This window comes from Rhinoderma darwinii, chromosome 3 (genome assembly GCF_050947455.1).
Source record: "Rhinoderma darwinii isolate aRhiDar2 chromosome 3, aRhiDar2.hap1, whole genome shotgun sequence".
Lineage (NCBI taxonomy): Eukaryota > Metazoa > Chordata > Amphibia > Anura > Rhinodermatidae > Rhinoderma > Rhinoderma darwinii.
The window spans coordinates 413,739,674-413,751,728 of NC_134689.1; the positions used below are offsets into that span (position 1 = coordinate 413,739,674).

General features: G+C 37.7%; 13 non-coding genes across 13 annotated transcripts; 5 read left to right on the forward strand and 8 right to left on the reverse strand.

The window, feature by feature from the left end:
* Positions 1-121: 121 nt before the first annotated feature.
* On the reverse strand, positions 122-195 carry TRNAT-AGU (transfer RNA threonine (anticodon AGU)). Its single transcript has one exon. It is a non-coding gene; the product is annotated as a tRNA-Thr (tRNA).
* A 121-nt stretch (positions 196-316) lies between these two features.
* On the forward strand, positions 317-398 carry TRNAS-UGA (transfer RNA serine (anticodon UGA)). Its single transcript has one exon. It is a non-coding gene; the product is annotated as a tRNA-Ser (tRNA).
* A 691-nt stretch (positions 399-1,089) lies between these two features.
* Positions 1,090-1,163, reverse strand: TRNAT-AGU (transfer RNA threonine (anticodon AGU)). The gene has a single exon. It is a non-coding gene; the product is annotated as a tRNA-Thr (tRNA).
* A 123-nt stretch (positions 1,164-1,286) lies between these two features.
* Positions 1,287-1,368, forward strand: TRNAS-UGA (transfer RNA serine (anticodon UGA)). The gene has a single exon. It is a non-coding gene; the product is annotated as a tRNA-Ser (tRNA).
* A 1,281-nt stretch (positions 1,369-2,649) lies between these two features.
* TRNAT-AGU (transfer RNA threonine (anticodon AGU)) lies at positions 2,650-2,723 on the reverse strand. Its single transcript has one exon. It is a non-coding gene; the product is annotated as a tRNA-Thr (tRNA).
* Positions 2,724-2,846: 123 nt separating this feature from the next.
* Positions 2,847-2,928, forward strand: TRNAS-UGA (transfer RNA serine (anticodon UGA)). Its single transcript has one exon. It is a non-coding gene; the product is annotated as a tRNA-Ser (tRNA).
* A 1,281-nt stretch (positions 2,929-4,209) lies between these two features.
* Positions 4,210-4,283, reverse strand: TRNAT-AGU (transfer RNA threonine (anticodon AGU)). Its single transcript has one exon. It is a non-coding gene; the product is annotated as a tRNA-Thr (tRNA).
* Positions 4,284-4,406: 123 nt separating this feature from the next.
* Positions 4,407-4,488, forward strand: TRNAS-UGA (transfer RNA serine (anticodon UGA)). Its single transcript has one exon. It is a non-coding gene; the product is annotated as a tRNA-Ser (tRNA).
* A 1,281-nt stretch (positions 4,489-5,769) lies between these two features.
* Positions 5,770-5,843, reverse strand: TRNAT-AGU (transfer RNA threonine (anticodon AGU)). The gene has a single exon. It is a non-coding gene; the product is annotated as a tRNA-Thr (tRNA).
* Positions 5,844-5,966: 123 nt separating this feature from the next.
* On the forward strand, positions 5,967-6,048 carry TRNAS-UGA (transfer RNA serine (anticodon UGA)). The gene has a single exon. It is a non-coding gene; the product is annotated as a tRNA-Ser (tRNA).
* Positions 6,049-7,329: 1,281 nt separating this feature from the next.
* On the reverse strand, positions 7,330-7,403 carry TRNAT-AGU (transfer RNA threonine (anticodon AGU)). Its single transcript has one exon. It is a non-coding gene; the product is annotated as a tRNA-Thr (tRNA).
* Positions 7,404-8,889: 1,486 nt separating this feature from the next.
* TRNAT-AGU (transfer RNA threonine (anticodon AGU)) lies at positions 8,890-8,963 on the reverse strand. The gene has a single exon. It is a non-coding gene; the product is annotated as a tRNA-Thr (tRNA).
* Positions 8,964-10,449: 1,486 nt separating this feature from the next.
* TRNAT-AGU (transfer RNA threonine (anticodon AGU)) lies at positions 10,450-10,523 on the reverse strand. Its single transcript has one exon. It is a non-coding gene; the product is annotated as a tRNA-Thr (tRNA).
* Between the last annotated feature and the right edge of the window lie 1,532 nt (positions 10,524-12,055).

The window sequence follows — 12,055 nt, forward strand, 5'->3', positions numbered from 1 at the left end:
CTGTCACCAATGAAAAACCCGATAGATTTTTAATTGCCTATAAAGAATTTGATTCATCATAAACTTTAGTTATGTAAACTTAAATAATAAACAAGTGAATAAACTAAAGCAACAAATAGCAAGGCACTGCTGAGATTTGAACTCAGGATCTCCTGTTTACTAGACAGGTGCTTTAACCAACTAAGCCACAGCACCAAAGCACTTTTATTCTCACGGTGTCCTACCACACAGCTCAGTTCAGAGCAAAAGACTGATCTCATATTTTTGGCTAGCCCCTTAGGTGTAGTTGCCAGAAGTCTTAACAGTCAGTACATAAGTTGTGATGGCCGAGTGGTTAAGGCGTTGGATTTGAAATCCAATGGGGTCTCCCTGCACAGGTTCAAGTCCTGTTCACAACGTTCTATTTTAAGAAGAGAACTTCCAGAAACATATTAAAGTTTGTCACCTATAGAAAGAGTTATTTTAATTCCATCCTCTTTATCACTGATTAATTACATTAATAATAGTGGTTCCAGCTGTGCCCCTGGCTTACAACTTTTTTAGGTGGCCCACAGCCCGAGATATGGCTGTTTGAATTGATCCTCCTTCCCTGTAGCTTGAGTTTCACAATGTGTGTGAAGCAACTTCATGCTGATAGGACAGCATCAGATGCTGAGAGTCAGCTCCACCTCAGGAGAATTGCTGCTGTTACCTCCCAGATGTCTAATAAAGGCTAAATTACATATTTAGAAAATGCTCATAATTTTGCAAATAATAAACATTTTTTTTACTACAAATCACCCTGTAGTTATCAGCAGCAAAGCACCAATTAGACTAGTTAGGAGTTAGGGACCTGATAAACTGGTAACAGAGTCCCTTTAAGAGCTCTTCAAAAGTTTTTCCCACAATGGATGTTAAGCTTACTGGTCTATAATTACTTTGTATTGAACTTACTACTTATAGAAAACTCAATGACATTCATGGGGTCTCTGTCACCAATGAAAAACCCGATAGATTTTTAATTGCCTATAAAGAATTTGATTCATCATAAACTTTAGTTATGTAAACTTAAATAATAAACAAGTGAATAAACTAAAGCAACAAATAGCAAGGCACTGCTGAGATTTGAACTCAGGATCTCCTGTTTACTAGACAGGCGCTTTAACCAACTAAGCCACAGCACCAAAGCACTTTTCTTCTCACGGTGTCCTACCACTCAGCTCAGTTCAGAGCAAAAGACTGATTTCATATTTTAGGCTAGCCCCTTAGGTGTAGTTGCCAGAAGTCTTAACAGTCAGGGTACATAAGTTGTGATGGCCGAGTGGTTAAGGCGTTGGATTTGAAATCCAATGGGGTCTCCCTGCACAGGTTCAAGTCCTGTTCACAACGTTCTATTTTAAGAAGAGAACTTCCAGAAACATATTAAAGTTTGTCACCTATAGAAAGAGTTATTTTAATTCCATCCTCTTTATCACTGATTAATTACATTAATAATAGTGGTTCCAGCTGTGCCCCTGGCTTACAACTCTGAAAAGCGAGCAATATTTAGAGTATAAATCACTATAACTACAGCATCCCATTTGTCCAGACTTTTATTTTCCTCTTGATAAAAACAAATCAGGTTGGTTGGACAACTTCTGTCCTTAGTGAATCTCTGCTTGCTGTCAATTATAATACTATTTTCTGTCACATACTCCTGTATATAGTCCCTTAAATGGACTCTGTCACCAGTTTATCAATTCCCAATTTCCTAACTAGCCTAATAGGCGCTATGATGCTGATAACTACAGTGTGATTTTTTTTTTTTTTTTAAAAAACGTTTATTTGCAAAGTTATGAGCATTTATTTATATATACTAATGTAGCTCTAATAGCCAAATAGGAGATGACTCCTTTTTACTCTGGGCAGCTAATGTTTTCTGTATGACGCTGTCCAATCAGCATACAACTTCTCCCCCTTCCCTGTCCAGCAACACAGTGTGATCATATAGTACACTGCGTCCATTCCCGACTGTGTTTTCAACAGGTGATATCTTCGGTTCTGTCACAGCTAGAACTGTGACTTTGGTGTCATATGAAAGAGTAGAATCCAGTCTTTCAAATGCCACCAAATCTGTTTTTTTAGGTGGCCCACAGCCCGAGATATGGCTGTTTGAATTGATCCTCCTTCCCTGTAGCTTGAGTTTCACAATGTGTGTGAAGCAACTTCATGCTGATAGGACAGCATCAGATGCTGAGAGTCAGCTCCACCTCAGGAGAATTGCTGCTGTTACCTCCCAGATGTCTAATAAAGGCTAAATTACATATTTAGAAAATGCTCATAATTTTGCAAATAATAAACATTTTTTTTACTACAAATCACCCTGTAGTTATCAGCAGCAAAGCACCAATTAGACTAGTTAGGAGTTAGGGACCTGATAAACTGGTAACAGAGTCCCTTTAAGAGCTCTTCAAAAGTTTTTCCCACAATGGATGTTAAGCTTACTGGTCTATAATTACTTTGTATTGAACTTACTACTTATAGAAAACTCAATGACATTCATGGGGTCTCTGTCACCAATGAAAAACCCGATAGATTTTTAATTGCCTATAAAGAATTTGATTCATCATATACTTTAGTTATGTAAGCTTAAATAATAAACAAGTGAATAAACTAAAGCAACAAATAGCAAGGCACTGCTGAGATTTGAACTCAGGATCTCCTGTTTACTAGACAGGTGCTTTAACCAACTAAGCCACAGCACCAAGGCACTTTTCTTCTCACGGTGTCCTACCACACAGCTCAGTTCAGAGCAAAAGACTGATCTCATATTTTAGGCTAGCCCCTTAGGTGTAGTTGCCAGAAGTCTTAACAGTCAGGGTACATAAGTTGTGATGGCCGAGTGGTTAAGGCGTTGGATTTGAAATCCAATGGGGTCTCCCTGCACAGGTTCAAGTCCTGTTCACAACGTTCTATTTTAAGAAGAGAACTTCCAGAAACATATTAAAGTTTGTCACCTATAGAAAGAGTTATTTTAATTCCATCCTCTTTATCACTGATTAATTACATTAATAATAGTGGTTCCAGCTGTGCCCCTGGCTTACAACTCTGAAAAGCGAGCAATATTTAGAGTATAAATCACTATAACTACAGCATCCCATTTGTCCAGACTTTTATTTTCCTCTTGATAAAAACAAATCAGGTTGGTTGGACAACTTCTGTCCTTAGTAAATCTCTGCTTGCTGTCAATTATAATACTATTTTCTGTCACATACTCCTGTATATAGTCCCTTAAATGGACTCTGTCACCAGTTTATCAATTCCCAATTTCCTAACTAGCCTAATAGGCGCTATGATGCTGATAACTACAGTGTGATTTGTTGTTTTTTTTTAAAAAACGTTTATTTGCAAAGTTATGAGCATTTATTTATATATACTAATGTAGCTCTAATAGCCAAATAGGAGATGACTCCTTTTTACTCTGGGCAGCTAATGTTTTCTGTATGACGCTGTCCAATCAGCATACAACTTCTCCCCCTTCCCTGTCCAGCAACACAGTGTGATCATATAGTACACTGCGTCCATTCCCGACTGTGTTTTCAACAGGTGATATCTTCGGTTCTGTCACAGCTAGAACTGTGATTTTGGTGTCATATGAAAGAGTAGAATCCAGTCTTTCAAATGCCACCAAATCTGCTTTTTTAGGTGGCCCACAACCCGAGATATGGCTGTTTGAATTGATCCTCCTTCCCTGTAGCTTGAGTTTCACAATGTGTGTGAAGCAACTTCATGCTGATAGGACAGCATCAGATGCTGAGAGTCAGCTCCACCTCAGGAGAATTGCTGCTGTTACCTCCCAGATGTCTAATAAAGGCTAAATTACATATTTAGAAAATGCTCATAATTTTGCAAATAATAAACATTTTTTTTACTACAAATCACCCTGTAGTTATCAGCAGCAAAGCACCAATTAGACTAGTTAGGAGTTAGGGACCTGATAAACTGGTAACAGAGTCCCTTTAAGAGCTCTTCAAAAGTTTTTCCCACAATGGATGTTAAGCTTACTGGTCTATAATTACTTTGTATTGAACTTACTACTTATAGAAAACTCAATGACATTCATGGGGTCTCTGTCACCAATGAAAAACCCGATAGATTTTTAATTGCCTATAAAGAATTTGATTCATCATAAACTTTAGTTATGTAAACTTAAATAATAAACAAGTGAATTAACTAAAGCAACAAATAGCAAGGCACTGCTGAGATTTGAACTCAGGATCTCCTGTTTACTAGACAGGCGCTTTAACCAACTAAGCCACAGCACCAAAGCACTTTTCTTCTCACGGTGTCCTACCACTCAGCTCAGTTCAGAGCAAAAGACTGATTTCATATTTTAGGCTAGCCCCTTAGGTGTAGTTGCCAGAAGTCTTAACAGTCACGGTACATAAGTTGTGATGGCCGAGTGGTTAAGGCGTTGGATTTGAAATCCAATGGGGTCTCCCTGCACAGGTTCAAGTCCTGTTCACAACGTTCTATTTTAAGAAGAGAACTTCCAGAAACATATTAAAGTTTGTCACCTATAGAAAGAGTTATTTTAATTCCATCCTCTTTATCACTGATTAATTACATTAATAATAGTGGTTCCAGCTGTGCCCCTGGCTTACAACTCTGAAAAGCGAGCAATATTTAGAGTATAAATCACTATAACTACAGCATCCCATTTGTCCAGACTTTTATTTTCCTCTTGATAAAAACAAATCAGGTTGGTTGGACAACTTCTGTCCTTAGTAAATCTCTGCTTGCTGTCAATTATAATACTATTTTCTGTCACATACTCCTGTATATAGTCCCTTAAATGGACTCTGTCACCAGTTTATCAATTCCCAATTTCCTAACTAGCCTAATAGGCGCTATGATGCTGATAACTACAGTGTGATTTGTTGTTTTTTTTTAAAAAACGTTTATTTGCAAAGTTATGAGCATTTATTTATATATACTAATGTAGCTCTAATAGCCAAATAGGAGATGACTCCTTTTTACTCTGGGCAGCTAATGTTTTCTGTATGACGCTGTCCAATCAGCATACAACTTCTCCCCCTTCCCTGTCCAGCAACACAGTGTGATCATATAGTACACTGCGTCCATTCCCGACTGTGTTTTCAACAGGTGATATCTTCGGTTCTGTCACAGCTAGAACTGTGACTTTGGTGTCATATGAAAGAGTAGAATCCAGTCTTTCAAATGCCACCAAATCTGTTTTTTTAGGTGGCCCACAGCCCGAGATATGGCTGTTTGAATTGATCCTCCTTCCCTGTAGCTTGAGTTTCACAATGTGTGTGAAGCAACTTCATGCTGATAGGACAGCATCAGATGCTGAGAGTCAGCTCCACCTCAGGAGAATTGCTGCTGTTACCTCCCAGATGTCTAATAAAGGCTAAATTACATATTTAGAAAATGCTCATAATTTTGCAAATAATAAACATTTTTTTTACTACAAATCACCCTGTAGTTATCAGCAGCAAAGCACCAATTAGACTAGTTAGGAGTTAGGGACCTGATAAACTGGTAACAGAGTCCCTTTAAGAGCTCTTCAAAAGTTTTTCCCACAATGGATGTTAAGCTTACTGGTCTATAATTACTTTGTATTGAACTTACTACTTATAGAAAACTCAATGACATTCATGGGGTCTCTGTCACCAATGAAAAACCCGATAGATTTTTAATTGCCTATAAAGAATTTGATTCATCATAAACTTTAGTTATGTAAACTTAAATAATAAACAAGTGAATTAACTAAAGCAACAAATAGCAAGGCACTGCTGAGATTTGAACTCAGGATCTCCTGTTTACTAGACAGGCGCTTTAACCAACTAAGCCACAGCACCAAAGCACTTTTCTTCTCACGGTGTCCTACCACTCAGCTCAGTTCAGAGCAAAAGACTGATTTCATATTTTAGGCTAGCCCCTTAGGTGTAGTTGCCAGAAGTCTTAACAGTCACGGTACATAAGTTGTGATGGCCGAGTGGTTAAGGCGTTGGATTTGAAATCCAATGGGGTCTCCCTGCACAGGTTCAAGTCCTGTTCACAACGTTCTATTTTAAGAAGAGAACTTCCAGAAACATATTAAAGTTTGTCACCTATAGAAAGAGTTATTTTAATTCCATCCTCTTTATCACTGATTAATTACATTAATAATAGTGGTTCCAGCTGTGCCCCTGGCTTACAACTCTGAAAAGCGAGCAATATTTAGAGTATAAATCACTATAACTACAGCATCCCATTTGTCCAGACTTTTATTTTCCTCTTGATAAAAACAAATCAGGTTGGTTGGACAACTTCTTTCTTTAGTAAATCTCTGCTTGCTGTCAATTATAATACTATTTTCTGTCACATACTCCTGTATATAGTCCCTTAAATGGACTCTGTCACCAGTTTATCAATTCCCAATTTCCTAACTAGCCTAATAGGCGCTATGATGCTGATAACTACAGTGTGATTTGTTGTTTTTTTTTAAAAAACGTTTATTTGCAAAGTTATGAGCATTTATTTATATATACTAATGTAGCTCTAATAGCCAAATAGGAGATGACTCCTTTTTACTCTGGGCAGCTAATGTTTTCTGTATGACGCTGTCCAATCAGCATACAACTTCTCCCCCTTCCCTGTCCAGCAACACAGTGTGATCATATAGTACACTGCGTCCATTCCCGACTGTGTTTTCAACAGGTGATATCTTCGGTTCTGTCACAGCTAGAACTGTGATTTTGGTGTCATATGAAAGAGTAGAATCCAGTCTTTCAAATGCCACCAAATCTGCTTTTTTAGGTGGCCCACAGCCCGAGATATGGCTGTTTGAATTGATCCTCCTTCCCTGTAGCTTGAGTTTCACAATGTGTGTGAAGCAACTTCATGCTGATAGGACAGCATCAGATGCTGAGAGTCAGCTCCACCTCAGGAGAATTGCTGCTGTTACCTCCCAGATGTCTAATAAAGGCTAAATTACATATTTAGAAAATGCTCATAATTTTGCAAATAATAAACATTTTTTTTACTACAAATCACCCTGTAGTTATCAGCAGCAAAGCACCAATTAGACTAGTTAGGAGTTAGGGACCTGATAAACTGGTAACAGAGTCCCTTTAAGAGCTCTTCAAAAGTTTTTCCCACAATGGATGTTAAGCTTACTGGTCTATAATTACTTTGTATTGAACTTACTACTTATAGAAAACTCAATGACATTCATGGGGTCTCTGTCACCAATGAAAAACCCGATAGATTTTTAATTGCCTATAAAGAATTTGATTCATCATAAACTTTAGTTATGTAAACTTAAATAATAAACAAGTGAATAAACTAAAGCAACAAATAGCAAGGCACTGCTGAGATTTGAACTCAGGATCTCCTGTTTACTAGACAGGCGCTTTAACCAACTAAGCCACAGCACCAAAGCACTTTTCTTCTCACGGTGTCCTACCACACAGCTCAGTTCAGAGCAAAAGACTGATCTCATATTTTTGGCTAGCCCCTTAGGTGTAGTTGCCAGAAGTCTTAACAGTCAGGGTACATAAGTTGTGATGGCCGAGTGGTTAAGGCGTTGGATTTGAAATCCAATGAGGTCCCCCTGCACAGATTCAAGTCCTGTTCACAACGTTCTATTTTAAGAAGAGAACTTCCAGAAACATATTAAAGTTTGTCACCTATAGAAAGAGTTATTTTAATTCCATCCTCTTTATCACTGATTAATTACATTAATAATAGTGGTTCCAGCTGTGCCCCTGGCTTACAACTCTGAAAAGCGAGCAATATTTGGAGTATAAATCACTATAACTACAGCATCCCATTTGTCCAGACTTTTATTTTCCTCTTGATAAAAACAAATCAGGTTGGTTGGACAACTTCTGTCCTTAGTAAATCTCTGCTTGCTGTCAATTATAATACTATTTTCTGTCACATACTCCTGTATATAGTCCCTTAAATGGACTCTGTCACCAGTTTATCAATTCCCAATTTCCTAACTAGCCTAATAGGCGCTATGATGCTGATAACTACAGTGTGATTTGTTGTTTTTTTTAAAAAAACGTTTATTTGCAAAGTTATGAGCATTTATTTATATATACTAATGTAGCTCTAATAGCCAAATAGGAGATGACTCCTTTTTACTCTGGGCAGCTAATGTTTTCTGTATGACGCTGTCCAATCAGCATACAACTTCTCCCCCTTCCCTGTCCAGCAACACAGTGTGATCATATAGTACACTGCGTCCATTCCCGACTGTGTTTTCAACAGGTGATATTTTCGGTTCTGTCACAGCTAGAACTGTGATTTTGGTGTCATATGAAAGAGTAGAATCCAGTCTTTCAAATGCTACCAAATCTGCTTTTTTAGGTGGCCCACAGCCCGAGATATGGCTGTTTGAATTGATCCTCCTTCCCTGTAGCTTGAGTTTCACAATGTGTGTGAAGCAACTTCATGCTGATAGGACAGCATCAGATGCTGAGAGTCAGCTCCACCTCAGGAGAATTGCTGCTGTTACCTCCCAGATGTCTAATAAAGGCTAAATTACATATTTAGAAAATGCTCATAATTTTGCAAATAATAAACATTTTTTTTACTACAAATCACCCTGTGGTTATCAGCAGCAAAGCACCAATTAGACTAGTTAGGAGTTAGGGACCTGATAAACTGGTAACAGAGTCCCTTTAAGAGCTCTTCAAAAGTTTTTCCCACAATGGATGTTAAGCTTACTGGTCTATAATTACTTTGTATTGAACTTACTACTTATAGAAAACTCAATGACATTCATGGGGTCTCTGTCACCAATGAAAAACCCGATAGATTTTTAATTGCCTATAAAGAATTTGATTCATCATAAACTTTAGTTATGTAAACTTAAATAATAAACAAGTGAATAAACTAAAGCAACAAATAGCAAGGCACTGCTGAGATTTGAACTCAGGATCTCCTGTTTACTAGACAGGTGCTTTAACCAACTAAGCCACAGCACCAAAGCACTTTTATTCTCACGGTGTCCTACCACACAGCTCAGTTCAGAGCAAAAGACTGATCTCATATTTTTGGCTAGCCCCTTAGGTGTAGTTGCCAGAAGTCTTAACAGTCAGGGTACATAAGTTGTGATGGCCGAGTGGTTAAGGCGTTGGATTTGAAATCCAATGAGGTCCCCCTGCACAGATTCAAGTCCTGTTCACAACGTTCTATTTTAAGAAGAGAACTTCCAGAAACATATTAAAGTTTGTCACCTATAGAAAGAGTTATTTTAATTCCATCCTCTTTATCACTGATTAATTACATTAATAATAGTGGTTCCAGCTGTGCCCCTGGCTTACAACTCTGAAAAGCGAGCAATATTTAGAGTATAAATCACTATAACTACAGCATCCCATTTGTCCAGACTTTTATTTTCCTCTTGATAAAAACAAATCAGGTTGGTTGGACAACTTCTGTCCTTAGTAAATCTCTGCTTGCTGTCAATTATAATACTATTTTCTGTCACATACTCCTGTATATAGTCCCTTAAATGGACTCTGTCACCAGTTTATCAATTCCCAATTTCCTAACTAGCCTAATAGGCGCTATGATGCTGATAACTACAGTGTGATTTGTTGTTTTTTTTAAAAAAACGTTTATTTGCAAAGTTATGAGCATTTATTTATATATACTAATGTAGCTCTAATAGCCAAATAGGAGATGACTCCTTTTTACTCTGGGCAGCTAATGTTTTCTGTATGATGCTGTCCAATCAGCATACAACTTCTCCCCCTTCCCTGTCCAGCAACACAGTGTGATCATATAGTACACTGCGTCCATTCCCGACTGTGTTTTCAACAGGTGATATTTTCGGTTCTGTCACAGCTAGAACTGTGATTTTGGTGTCATATGAAAGAGTAGAATCCAGTCTTTCAAATGCTACCAAATCTGCTTTTTTAGGTGGCCCACAGCCCGAGATATGGCTGTTTGAATTGATCCTCCTTCCCTGTAGCTTGAGTTTCACAATGTGTGTGAAGCAACTTCATGCTGATAGGACAGCATCAGATGCTGAGAGTCAGCTCCACCTCAGGAGAATTGCTGCTGTTACCTCCCAGATGTCTAATAAAGGCTAAATTACATATTTAGAAAATGCTCATAATTTTGCAAATAATAAACATTTTTTTTACTACAAATCACCCTGTAGTTATCAGCAGCAAAGCACCAATTAGACTAGTTAGGAGTTAGGGACCTGATAAACTGGTAACAGAGTCCCTTTAAGAGCTCTTCAAAAGTTTTTCCCACAATGGATGTTAAGCTTACTGGTCTATAATTACTTTGTATTGAACTTACTACTTATAGAAAACTCAATGACATTCATGGGGTCTCTGTCACCAATGAAAAACCCGATAGATTTTTAATTGCCTATAAAGAATTTGATTCATCATAAACTTTAGTTATGTAAACTTAAATAATAAACAAGTGAATAAACTAAAGCAACAAATAGCAAGGCACTGCTGAGATTTGAACTCAGGATCTCCTGTTTACTAGACAGGTGCTTTAACCAACTAAGCCACAGCACCAAAGCACTTTTATTCTCACGGTGTCCTACCACACAGCTCAGTTCAGAGCAAAAGACTGATCTCATATTTTTGGCTAGCCCCTTAGGTGTAGTTGCCAGAAGTCTTAACAGTCAGGGTACATAAGTTGTGATGGCCGAGTGGTTAAGGAGTTGTATTTGAAATCCAATGAGGTCCCCCTGCACAGATTCAAGTCCTGTTCACAACGTTCTATTTTAAGAAGAGAACTTCCAGAAACCTATTAAAGTTTGTCACCTATAGAAAGAGTTATTTTAATTCCATCCTCTTTATCACTGATTAATTACATTAATAATAGTGGTTCCAGCTGTGCCCCTGGCTTACAACTCTGAAAAGCGAGCAATATTTAGAGTATAAATCACTATAACTACAGCATCCCATTTGTCCAGACTTTTATTTTCCTCTTGATAAAAACAAATCAGGTTGGTTGGACAACTTCTGTCCTTAGTAAATCTCTGCTTGCTGTCAATTATAATACTATTTTCTGTCACATACTCCTGTATATAGTCCCTTAAATGGACTCTGTCACCAGTTTATCAATTCCCAATTTCCTAACTAGCCTAATAGGCGCTATGATGCTGATAACTACAGTGTGATTTGTTGTTTTTTTAAAAAAAACGTTTATTTGCAAAGTTATGAGCATTTATTTATATATACTAATGTAGCTCTAATAGCCAAATAGGAGATGACTCCTTTTTACTCTGGGCAGCTAATGTTTTCTGTATGATGCTGTCCAATCAGCATACAACTTCTCCCCCTTCCCTGTCCAGCAACACAGTGTGATCATATAGTACACTGCGTCCATTCCCGACTGTGTTTTCAACAGGTGATATTTTCGGTTCTGTCACAGCTAGAACTGTGATTTTGGTGTCATATGAAAGAGTAGAATCCAGTCTTTCAAATGCTACCAAATCTGCTTTTTTAGGTGGCCCACAGCCCGAGATATGGCTGTTTGAATTGATCCTCCTTCCCTGTAGCTTGAGTTTCACAATGTGTGTGAAGCAACTTCATGCTGATAGGACAGCATCAGATGCTGAGAGTCAGCTCCACCTCAGGAGAATTGCTGCTGTTACCTCCCAGATGTCTAATAAAGGCTAAATTACATATTTAGAAAATGCTCATAATTTTGCAAATAATAAACATTTTTTTTACTACAAATCACCCTGTAGTTATCAGCAGCAAAGCACCAATTAGACTAGTTAGGAGTTAGGGACCTGATAAACTGGTAACAGAGTCCCTTTAAGAGCTCTTCAAAAGTTTTTCCCACAATGGATGTTAAGCTTACTGGTCTATAATTACTTTGTATTGAACTTACTACTTATAGAAAACTCAATGACATTCATGGGGTCTCTGTCACCAATGAAAAACCCGATAGATTTTTAATTGCCTATAAAGAATTTGATTCATCATAAACTTTAGTTATGTAAACTTAAATAATAAACAAGTGAATTAACTAAAGCAACAAATAGCAAGGCACTGCTGAGATTTGAACTCAGGATCTCCTGTTTACTAGACAG